Source organism: Salmo trutta, chromosome 4 (genome assembly GCF_901001165.1).
Source record: "Salmo trutta chromosome 4, fSalTru1.1, whole genome shotgun sequence".
Lineage (NCBI taxonomy): Eukaryota > Metazoa > Chordata > Actinopteri > Salmoniformes > Salmonidae > Salmo > Salmo trutta.
Genome location: NC_042960.1, coordinates 70,301,688 through 70,314,079, shown reverse-complemented (window position 1 = coordinate 70,314,079; position 12,392 = coordinate 70,301,688). Strand labels below are relative to the sequence as shown.

The 12,392-nt window shown below is 48.5% G+C and overlaps 1 non-coding gene across 1 annotated transcript; it reads right to left on the bottom strand.

Annotated features, from left to right (window-relative positions):
- Window positions 1-1,510: 1,510 nt before the first annotated feature.
- Window positions 1,511-1,585, bottom strand: trnaa-ugc (transfer RNA alanine (anticodon UGC)). Its single transcript has one exon. It is a non-coding gene; the product is annotated as a tRNA-Ala (tRNA).
- Window positions 1,586-12,392: the final 10,807 nt, after the last annotated feature.

The window sequence follows — 12,392 nt, the reverse complement described above, 5'->3', positions numbered from 1 at the left end:
CCACCCCCCCTTGAGCTGACCCCGACGCTGCTGTTATGTCCTGCTCATGCACAGAAGAAAAAAAACAGATAGAGGGCCTCCCGAGTGGCGCAGCGGTCTAAGAAACTGCATCGCAGTGTTGAGGCGTCACTACACTCTGTGGTTTGATCCCAGGCTGTGTCACAGCCGGCAGTGACCGGGATTCCCATAATGCAGGGCACAATTGGCCCAGCGTCGTCTTGGTTTGCCGGTGGGGCTTTCCTTGGCTCATCGTGCTCTAGCGACTCCTTGTGGCGGGCCGGGTGCCTGCAAGATGGCTTCAGTCCAACGGCTGAACGGTGTTTCCTCCGGTACGTTGATGCGTCTGGCTTCTTGGTTAAGCGAGTGGGTGTTAAGAAGCAGCACGGCTTGGCAGGTTCTTGTTTCAGAGGACGCACGATTCGATCTTTGCCTCTCCCAAGCCCGTTGGGGAGTTGCAGCGATGAGACAAGATTGGATCACAATTGGATATCACATAATTGGGTAGAGAATTGGGTAGAGAAAGGGGGTCAAATTACAAAAAAAATATAAAATAAAACCGCTAGAATATTATCAATGTCTTTTGTTCAGCCAAGTTTCCGAGAAACATAGAATATTACAGTTCCTCAGGTCTCGTTGATAGGATAGTCTTGAACAGAGCTCGTCCAGTGATTGTACATTCGGAAAGGGTAAAGGCGTATTATTTACTCTCCGTCATAATTTCATCAGGGTACCCGCAAGTTAGCCTCTATATCGCCCTCTCTTTCTCTTCCGAGCGTCAGGGATTAGGGCCTGGCCCGGGGTGAGCAGTATGTCCTCTGCTGCCGACTCATTGAAGTATCTTCATCCAAAATCGAGCTTAGTGATCGCTGTTCTGATATCCAGAAGCTCTTTTGGGTCATAGGAAACAATAGCAGAAACAAAATGTCCGCTATACATTCCGGTGCCATTCTAGAATGCGCCGATGTAAGAGTTGAGATCAGCTGGCTTCCTCTGGGCATTCACTGTCCCGTCTTCAGGGTTCATCATCTTGGATTGATTTGAACCAGGAATCTGTACAGCCATAGATCCAATATAGTTTATGAAATCAATTGAGTCAATGAACAAATACAAATAAGACAGATAGATACACTTCAAACCGCTTGCTAACTAATGGCTATAGCCTACACAATACCACAGATTATTTTACCAGACTCACAACATTTTCCTTTCTTTCTGTGCCACTTAACGTTTGCATACCACTGATAAAGTGAACAGGTATAGCTAATACTGGAACATTATGGAACAATGTTGTTTTAAATTAAACAAATGGTTAGCGGGGAGAGCCTATGCAGACGCTTTCTGGCCGGCAAAACGATGTCATGCAGCTAAGAGCCAAGTGAACCGAATCACAGAGGTTTGTGACGGCTAGCATTTACATTTTTACATTGTAGTCATTTAGCAGACGCTCTTATCCAGAGCGACTTACAGTAGTGAATGCATACATTTCATTAAAAAAAAATTCTCCCCATACTGGTCCCCGTGGGAATCGAACCCACAACCCTGGCGTTGCAAACACCATGCTCTACCAACTGAGCCACACGGGACCAAAAGCTAAGGATGATACTGATATCGAGTAGACTGTATCACAGTGATGTCTAGATGGCTACCAATATTAGTTATTTCTTGTGTAGGTTGCTATCCTACTCGGAATACACAGAACAAAAATATAAACGCAACCATTTTAAAGATTTTACTGAGTTACAGTTCATATAAGGAAATCATTCAATTTAAATACATTTAGGCCCTAATCTATGGATTTCACATGACTGGGAATACAGATATGCCCTAATCTATGGATTTCACATGACTGGGAATACAGATAGGCCCTAATCTATGGATTTCACATGACTGGGAATACAGATATGCCCTAATCTATGGATTTCACATGACTGGGAATACAGATATGCCCTAATCTATGGATTTCACATGACTGGGAATACAGATGTGCCCTAATCTATGGATTTCACATGACTGGGAATACAGATATGCCCTAATCTATGGATTTCACATGACTGGGAATACAGATATGCCCTAATCTATGGATTTCACATGGCTGGGAATACAGATATGAATCTGTTGGTCACAGATAACTTTTTTTTTTAAAGTAGGGGTGTGGATCAGAAAACCAGTCAGTATCTGGTGTGACCACCATTTGCCTCATGCAGCATGACACATCTCCTTCACATAGAGTTGATCAGGCTGTTGATTGTGGCCTGAGGAATGTTGTCCCCACTCCTCTTCAATGGCTGTGTGAAGTTGCTGGATATTGGTGGGAACTGGAACATGTCAATCCAGAGCATCCCAAACATGCTCAATGGGTGACATGTCTGGCAGGCCATGGAAGAACTGGGACATTTTCAGCTTCCAGGAATTGTGTACAGATCCTTGAAATGTGGGGCTGTGCATTATCATGCTGAAACATGATGGTGGACCAGAAACAAGCTATTTTCTCTGTAGTAATGGTGAAAACATAATGGACATGAATCTGTACTCAGTTTATTCTCTATGGCTACAGTATAGCTTACTTAAATCCCTATCATCCCAACAATTATTATCAGGGTGATTTTCTTTTTAGGTTGCACAACAAGATATTTACGAGCAAAACTGGCTTGTGCCAACTTGAGCTAGCTAACTATCTAGCTAGCTATCAAATGTTAGACAGCTAGCTATCAAATGTTAGACAGCTAGCTAACTATCTAGCTAGCTATCAAATGTTAGCCAGCTAGCTAGCTATCAAATGTTAGACAGCTAGCTAACTATCTAGCTAGCTATCAAATGTTAGACAGCTAGCTAACGATCAAATGTTAGACAGCTAGCTAGCTATCAAATGTTAGACAGCTAGATAACTATCTAGCTAGCTATCAAATGTTAGACAGCTAGCTAGCTATCAAATGGTAGACAGCTAGCTAACTATCTAGCTAGCTATCAAATGTTAGACAGCTAGCTAACTATCTAGCTAGCTATCAAATGTTAGACAGCTAGCTAACTATCTAGCTAGCTATCAAATGTTAGACAGCTAGCTAGCTAGCTAGCTTAGCTAAGAAAATCCAGTAATTTAACATTGGCTATCAATAAAGAGACATATAAACAAGTCAAGGTACGTACCCTGCAGCTGCTGAAAATATTCTTCCACTTCACAGCCACCTTTACGAAGAAAAAAAAACATTTAGAGTGCAGTATTACCGCAGTACACTGTAGTATAACTGTAGTTAGGGTACAGTATAACTGCAGTACACTGTAGTATAACTGTAGTTAGAGTGCAGTTTAACTGCAGTACACTGTAGTTTAACTGCAGTATGCTGCAAATACTGTGTCCAAAATAACACCGTTTTTTTACTGCAGTAATGTTGTAGTATAACTGCAGTTACAGTGTAGTATGCCTGCAGTTTAACTGCAGTACACTGCAATTATTCTGCAATTACTGCGTCCAAAATACCACAGTCGACTGTAGTTTGAAAACTGCAATCTTTTTTTTTTTCAAGAAGATATTTTACTAAAATAGTCTGAGCTTCATGTGTCTCACCCGACAGCACGAGGTTGGCGCCTGAAACGGATCATTTTAATGTAACCGATGTGAAATGGCTAGTTAGTTAGCGGTGGTGCGCGCTAATAGTAGCGTTTCAATTGGTGACGTCACTCGCAATGAGACTTGAAGTAGGGTTTCCCCTTGCTCTGCAAGGGCCTCGGCTTTTGTGGCGCAATGGGTAACGATGCTTCGTGGGGTGTCAGTTGTTGATGTGTGCAGAGGGTCCCTGGTTCGAGCCCAGGTTGGGGCGAAGAGAGAGAGGGACGGAACCTACACTGTTACAGTAGGCATAAGCTAATACTTCAAATAATTACAGTATTTTACAGGAGGCTTCCAATTACAGTTAATAACAGCACTGTACCCAAAATGCAGTGCTACCTACACCACTAACGCTGTAAATCATATCATATTTTTTTTTTCATACTGGTCCCCCCTGTGGGAATCGAACCCACATCCCTGGCAATGCCAGCACCATGCTCTACCAACTGAGCCACATAGGACCTTCTCTTGGCTCTCTCCTCTCTCGCTGCCTTGGTAGAGAGGGATCTCACGTTTCTTCACTCCAATCTGCTGCTACATCCACTTCCTGGATGGATCAGCGAAGGTACTAGGAGAGTCACGAAGAGCAGAAGGATGGAGAAGGGAGACAGACAGTTAGAGAGAGAAGGCTGGCTGTAGTGGAGATTTAATGAGTACTTAGGGGAATATCAGATGGGTTTTTTTTCCAGACAATCTCCTTCTGGTGCATCATTCTAAATCACTTTCAAGCAAACAAGGAAGTTCCCATCATGCTTTTGGGTTTGGCGGGTGTCATACTGTGGCAGTGCCAGTCATTTCTCTAAGCCCGACACTCACACACCTGATCCACAGATGATCTGCCAATTAGTCATGTTAATCTTCCTCAAAGTCTAGCTAATTCTCTCTCTCACTCACTCACTCACTCACTCACTCACTCACTCACTCACTCACTCACTCACTCACTCCCACCCACAGCAGAACAGAACACAGAGCAGATGTTCAGATGTTAGCAGTTTTATGATCTCCTTCTCATTACTGAATTATTAATCATTGCATGGTTTTTAAATAGCAAACCTTTCTCCCTCTCTCTCTCCTTCTCCATCCCTCCCTCCCCCTCTCTCCCCCTATACTTTTCTCACTCCTTCTCTCTCCCTCTCTCCCTCCCTCTATCCCTCTGTCTACCTCCCTCTCTCCCCCTATACTTCTCTCTCTCCCTCTCTCGCTCTTCTTCTCTCCCTCCCTCTCTCGCCTTCTCTCTATCCCTCTACCTCCCTCTATCCCTCTCTCCCTCTCTATCCCTCTCTCTCCCCCCCTCTCTCGCTCCATCTCTATCCCTCTCTCTCCCTCTCTCTCTCTCTCTCTCTGCCTCGATGCAAATCCCTCGCTCCTTCGCTCCATCCCCCCCTCTCTCTCCCTTCTCCCTCACTTGGGAGAGCGTTATTATTCTCGTCTTGACAGCAAAGTATGCCGTGATTAAAAGATAATTGCCTGGTTTGACTCCTCCATTGATATGAAAATGGGATTTAAATTATTGGCCTGGGTTTAAAGGGCAAGTCCACCGCTTTTCAACCTCATGCTCATTATCTCCAACACAATACCAGTGTCAAAGTCTTGTTGAAAAAAATATGAAGTAAAAAATGTTTACTGGATGACATTATCAAACATTTCAAAAACATTGATTTTCAAACACTGTGATGTGGGGATCATGAAAATACCCTTCCTTGCGCTAGAAACTCATTGCAGGTTTTGAAAATCACAGTTTTTTTTTTTAACCTTTAATCCTACCCTGTGACATCACAGAGAAGCATTATTTTAGGGCCTTCTCATATTTTTAACCACAGATCATAATGTTTTCACACAGTAGACACTGGTTTGGTGCTGGAGAGAATGAACATGAAGTTCAAAAGTTACGGAATTGCCCTTTAAAGGTTAGTTGAAGGTTATTACTGAGGGACAGAACAGAGGATTATAAAGCCGAGGAGAGGAGAGGCTCTTGTTGCATTGTTCAGCGGCAGGCCTGGTGAGACGAGAGTAGAAAGGCAACACACACACACACACACACACCTCTCCGAGAGGCTAATTTGCCGTGCCATGCTGCCTGACAGAGACAGAACTCTCATGAATAAACTGAAAGCCTCTACAGAGCTCTAAGCATGGAGAAGTCAATTATTTATAAGCAAATTATGTCTGCTATTTATTTTTTTGCATAAACACGGTTTCTTGTCAACAAGGAAGAGAGAGATAGAGAAAGAAAGGAGGAGGGAGAGAGTGTGTGAGAGAGAGAGAGAGAGAGAAAAGGGTGGGGGAGAGAGAGAGAGAAAATGGGGGGCGAGAGAGAGAGAGAAAAGGGTGGGGGAGAGAGAGAGAGAGAGAGAAAATGAGGGCCACGAGAGAGAAGGAAAGAGATGAGAGAGAGAGAGAGAAAAAAGGGTGGGGGGAGAGAGAGAGCGAGAGAGAGACTACTAAAGAATTTTCCTTTCTTATGATAATGATGACATGTCATTTTCCTCATTATGACTGAAGACCTGAGTGGTTTTAACGGTGATGAATGCATTCACATGGGAGCATAGAATGCAGTGTTCTTTCTGCATCCCAAATAGCAACCTAATCCCTATATAGTGCACTACGATAGTACTATAGTTGTCCAAAAGTAGTGCACTAATTAGGGAATAGGGTGCCATGTGAGACGCAAGTCATTTGTATTCTCACCTCCGTGCTAGTGGCTAGAGATAATATGCATGTTGAAGAGGCCTACTTCCCCGTAAACACGGATGTATCTATCCCGGCTGGCTCCAAGGACCAGTACAGTACTAGTCTCCCAGGAGGTCACAGAAGGAGATGCTTTATTCAGCGGTGATGATGGTAAGTGGACTGCTTATTCCTCTAGTGCCACTCATTTTCAAACTTCTCCTCAGGGACCCCAAGACGTTTCACAGTGTTGTTTTAGCCCCCACCCCGACGAAGAGGTTTAAAACAGTTGGGGGGTCCCCAAACGGAGAGGTTTGGAACAGCTGGGGGTCCCAAACGGAGAGGTTTGGAACAGTTGGGGGTCCCCTGAACGGAGAGGTTTAGAACAGCTGGGGGTCCCTGATAGAGAGGTTTGGAACAGTTGGGGGTCTCCTGAACGGAGAGGTTTGGAACAGTTGGGGGTCCCCAAACGGAGAGGTTTGGAACAGCTGGGGGTCCCTGATGGAGAGGTTTAGAACAGTTGGGGGTCCCTGATGGAGAGGTTTGGAACAGTTGGGGGTCCCTGATGGAGAGGTTTGGAACAGCTGGGGGTCCCTGAACGGAGAGGTTTAGAACAGCTGGGGGTCCCCTGATGGAGAGGTTTGGAACAGCTGGGGGTCCCTGAACGGAGAGGTTTGGAACAACTGGGGGTCCCCTGATGGAGAGATTTGGAACAGTTGGGGGTCCCTGAACGGAGAGGTTTGGAACAGTTGGGGGTCCCTGAACGGAGAGGTTTAGAACAGTTGGGGGTCCCTGATGGAGAGGTTTAGAACAGTTGGGGGTCCCCTGACGGAGAGGTTTAGAACAGTTGGGGGTCCCCAAACGGAGAGGTTTAGAACAGCTGGGGGTCCCTGATGGAGAGGTTTGGAACAGTTGGGGGTCCCCTGATGGAGAGGTTTGGAACAGTTGGGGGTCCCCTGATGGAGAGGTTTGGAACAGTTGGGGGTCCCTGATGGAGAGGTTTGGAACAGTTGGGGGTCCCTGAACGGAGAGGTTTAGAACAGTTGGGGGTCCCCTGGTGGAGAGGTTTGGAACAGCTGGGGGTCCCCAAACGGAGAGATTTAGAACAGCTGGGGGTCCCCAAACGGAGAGGTTTGGAACAGTTGGGGGTCCCCAAATGGAGAGGTTTAGAACAGCTGGGGGTCCCTGAACGGAGAGGTTTGGAACAGTTGGGGGTCCCCAAATGGAGAGGTTTAGAACAGTTGGGGGTCCCCCTACGGAGAGATTTGGAACTGTTGGGGGTCCTCGAATGGAGACGTTTTAAAGCCCTTATAGTTGAGAACTAGATGAACTAGTCTTCTTCATTCATGTTGTTTATTTACATTATGAAGGGGTTCAATACTTATCCACTCAGGTTGCTGGATCGAATCCCCGAGCTGCTGACAAAGTAGAAATCTGTCGTTATGCACCTGAACAAGACAGTTAATCCACTGTTCCTAGGCCGTCAGTGTAAGTAAGAATTTAATCTTAACTGATTTCCCTAGTTAAATAAAGGTTAAATAAATGTTTTTATTAAAATGTGGCCCAACATCAGTATTACAGTGACATGGCCAGTGGTTTGATGTGGTCCCAACATCAGTATTACAGTGACAGGGCCACAAGTGGTGTGAAGTTTGTAAAGCCAGGTGAAGCATCACTGTTCAGGTGCGTGTGGACAACACAATCCCCCTGGCGGGATCTCAGCATCTGGCCCACCTCTGGACCTGGCGGGAACTCAGCATCTGGCCCACCTCTGGACCGGTGACCTGGCGGGATCTCAGCATCTGGCCCACCTCTGGACCTCGCGGGAACTCAGCATCTGGCCATCCTCTGGACCTGGCGGGAACTCAGCATCTGGCACACCTCTGGACCGGGGTCCTGGCAGGAACTCACCATCTGGCACACCTCTGGACCTGGCGGGAACTCAGCATCTGGCCCACCTCTGGACCTGGGACCTGGCGGGAACTAAGCATCTGGCCCACCTCTGGACCTGGCGGGAACTCAGCATCTGGCCCACCTCTGGACTGAGGACCTGGCAGGAACTCACCATCTGGCCCACCTCTGGACCTGGCGGGATCTCAGCATCTGGCCCACCTCTGGACCAGGGACCTGGCGGGATCTCAGCAACTGGCCCACCTCTGGACCTGGCAGGATCTCAGCATCTGGCCCACCTCTGGACCTGGCGGGAACTCAGCATCTGGCCCACCTCTGGACCGGGGACCTGGCGGGAACTCAGCATCTGGCCCACCTCTGGACCTGGCGGGAACTCAGCATCTGGCCCACCTCTGGACCTGGCGGGAACTCAGCATCTGGCCCACCTCTGGACCTGGCGGGAACTCAGCATCTGGCCTACCTCTGGACCTGGCGGGAACTCAGCATCTGGCCCACCTCTGGACCTGGCGGGAACTCAGCATCTGGCCTACCTCTGGACCTGGCGGGAACTCAGCATCTGGCCCACCTCTGGACCTGGCGGGAACTCAGCATCTGGCCCACCTCTGGACCGGTGACCTGGCGGGAACTCAGCATCTGGCCCACCTCTGGACCGGTGACCTGGCGGGATCTCAGTATCTGGCCCACCTCTGGACCGGGGACCTGGCAGGAACTCAGCATCTGGCCCACCTCTGGACCTGGGATCTGGCAGGAACTCATTATCTGGCCCACATCTGGACCGGGGACCTGGCGGGAACTCAGCATCTGGCCCACCTCTGGACCGGTGACCTGGCGGGAACTCAGTATCTGGCCCAGCTCTGGACCGGGGACCTGGCGGGATCTCAGCATCTGGCCCACCTCTGGACCTGGCGGGATCTCAGCATCTGGCCCACCTCTGAACCGGGGACTTGGCGGGAACTCAGCATCTGGCCCACCTCTGGACCTGGCGGGAACTCAGCATCTGGCCCACCTCTGGACCTGGCAGGAACTCAGCATCTGGCCCACCTCTGGACCTGGCGGGAACTCAGTATCTGGCCCACCTCTGGACCTGGCGGGAACTCAGCATCTGGCCCACCTCTGGACCGGTGACCTGGCGGGATCTCAGCATCTGGCCCACCTCTGGACCTGGCGGGAACTCATCATCTGGCCCACCTCTGGACCTGGCGGGAACTCATCATCTGGCCCACCTCTGGACCTGGCGGGAACTCAGCATCTGGCCCACCTCTGGACCTGGCGGGAACTCAGCATCTGGCCCACCTCTGGACCTGGCGGGAACTCAGCATCTGGCCCACCTCTGGACCGGTGACCTGGCGGGAACTCAGCATCTGGCCCACCTCTGGACCGGTGACCTGGCGGGATCTCAGCATCTGGCCCACCTCTGGACCGGGGACCTGGCGGGATCTCAGCATCTGGCCCACCTCTGGACCGGGGACCTGGCGGGAACTCAGCATCTGGCCCACCTCTGGACCGGGGACCTGGCGGGAACTCAGCATCTGGCCCACCTCTGGACCGGGGACCTGGCGGGATCTCAGCATCTGGCCAACCTCTGGACCTGGCGGGAACTCAGCATCTGGCCCACCTCTGGACCTGGCGGGAACTCAGCATCTGGCCCACCTCTGGACCGGTGACCTAGGTGGGACCTTATTGCGGTATGTGGACCAGACCACAGTGTGTGGGGCAGAGCTGGGCCACACCTTTTTTAATCTGATGGTGTATACTGGGTAAAACAGTATGCGGCCAGGGGCCCAGGTGTATACTGGGTAAAACAGTATGTGGCCAGGGGCCCAGGTGTATACTGGGTAAAACAGTATGCGGCCAGCTTTGGGCCAGGGTACCCAGGTGTATACTGGGTAAAACAGTATGCGGCCAGGGGCCCAGGTGTATACTGGGTAAAACAGTATGTGGCCAGGGACCCAGGTGTATACCGGGTAAAACAGTATGCGGCCAGCTTTGGGCCAGGGGCCCAGGTGTATACTGGGTAAAAGGGTATGTGGCCAGCTTTGGGCCAGGGGCCCAGGTGTATACTGGGGAAAAGGGTATGTGGCCAGCTTTGGGCCAGGGACCCAGGTGTATACTGGGTAAAAGGGTATGTGGCCAGCTTTGGGCCAGGGGCCCAGGTGTATACTGGGTAAAAGGGTATGTGGCCAGCTTTGGGCCAGGGGGCCAGGTGTATACTGGGTAAAAGGGTATGTGGCCAGCTTTGGGCCAGGGGGCCAGGTGTATACTGGGTAAAAGGGTATGTGGCCAGCTTTGGGCCAGGGACCCAGGTGTATACTGGGTAAAAGGGTATGTGGCCAGCTTTGGGCCAGGAGACCGGTGTATACTGGGTAAAACAGTATGTGGCCAGGGGCCCAGGTGTATACTGGGTAAAACAGTATGTGGCCAGCTTTGGGCCAGGGGCCCAGGTGTATACTGGGTAAAAGGGTATGTGGCCAGCTTTGGGTCAGGGGGCCAGGTGTATACTGGGTAAAAGGGTATGTGGCCAGCTTTGGGCCAAGGGCCCAGGTGTATACTGGGTAAAAGGGTATGTGGCCAGGGGCCCAGGTGTATACCTGGTAAAACAGTGTGAAGCCAGGGGCCCAGGTGTATACTGGGTAAAACAGTGTGAAGCCAGGGGCCCAGGTGTATACTGGGTAAAAGGGTATGCGGCCAGCTTTGGGCCAGCGGCCCAGGTGTATACTGGGTAAAAGGGTATGTGGCCAGCTTTGGGCCAGGGGCCCAGGTGTATACTGGGGAAAAGGGTATGTGGCCAGCTTTGGGCCAGGGACCCAGGTGTATACTGGGTAAAAGGGTATGTGGCCAGCTTTGGGCCAGGGGCCCAGGTGTATACTGGGTAAAAGGGTATGTGGCCAGCTTTGGGCCAGGGGGCCAGGTGTATACTGGGTAAAAGGGTATGTGGCCAGCTTTGGGCTAGGGGGCCAGGTGTATACTGGGTAGAAGGGTATGTGGCCAGCTTTGGGCCAGGGGCCCAGGTGTATACTGGGTAAAAGGGTATGTGGTCAGGGGCCCAGGTGTATACTGGGTAAAACAGTGTGAAGCCATGCGGCCCAGAGTAATTCCCTAACTGGGTATATTGTTTTGTTTCATGTTTATCAACAAAACCACTAACAAAACATTTGGTACTTTGATTTGATTTGATTTAATGACAAAACTTTTTTTGTGTAGTTGAATATTTGATATAACTTGATTTATTTGTATTTTTAGATCAACAGTTCATGTTCATATGTGAATATGTATAATCATTTAAGTGCCCCCACTGAATATCCAAAGGATTATTATAATTTTGTTCTGTGAACTCTGGATGCAAATTTACATTTATAAATATCCTTAATAACAGGCTTACAAAGGAAAAACTAGAATACTGTCAATTTTAATATCATGTGAATTTTGTACATTGCAGTTTTTTTTTTTACATCGCTAACAAGCATCGGTCAATACTATTTCTCAGATATCTCAGAGTTCAGTGTGTCAAATCGGAGGGCCTATTGTCCGGACCTCTGGCAGTCTCTATGGGGGTATCACAGAGTTCAATGCTCGGGCCGACTCTTTTCTCTGTATACAGTTGAAGTCGGAAGTTTACATACACTTAGGTTGGAGTCATTAAAACTCGTTTTTAAACCACTCCACAAATGTCTTGTTAATAACCTCTCTGGGCTAGGTGTGACGTTTGCGTCCCACCCTAGTCAACAGCCAGTGGAATCGCGTGGCGCGAAATACAAATACCTCGAAAACTTCAATTTCTCAAACATATGACTATTTTACACCATTTTAAAGACAAGACTCTCGTTAATCTAACCACACTGTCCGATTTCAAAAAGGCTTTACAACGAAAGCAAAACATTAGATTATGTCAGCAGAGTACCCAGCCAGAAATAATCAGACATCCATTTTTCAAGCTAGCATATAATGTCACAAAAACCAAAACCACAGCTAAATGCAGCACTAACCTTTGATGATCTTCATCAGATGACACTCCTAGGACATTATGTTATACAATACATGCATGTTTTGTTCAATCAAGTTCATATTTATATCACAAACCAGCTTTTTACATTAGCATGTGACATTCAGAACTAGCATTCTCACCAAACACTTCCGGTGAATTTACTAAATTACTCACGATAAACGTTCACAAAAAACATAACAATTATTTTAAGAATTATAGATACAGAAC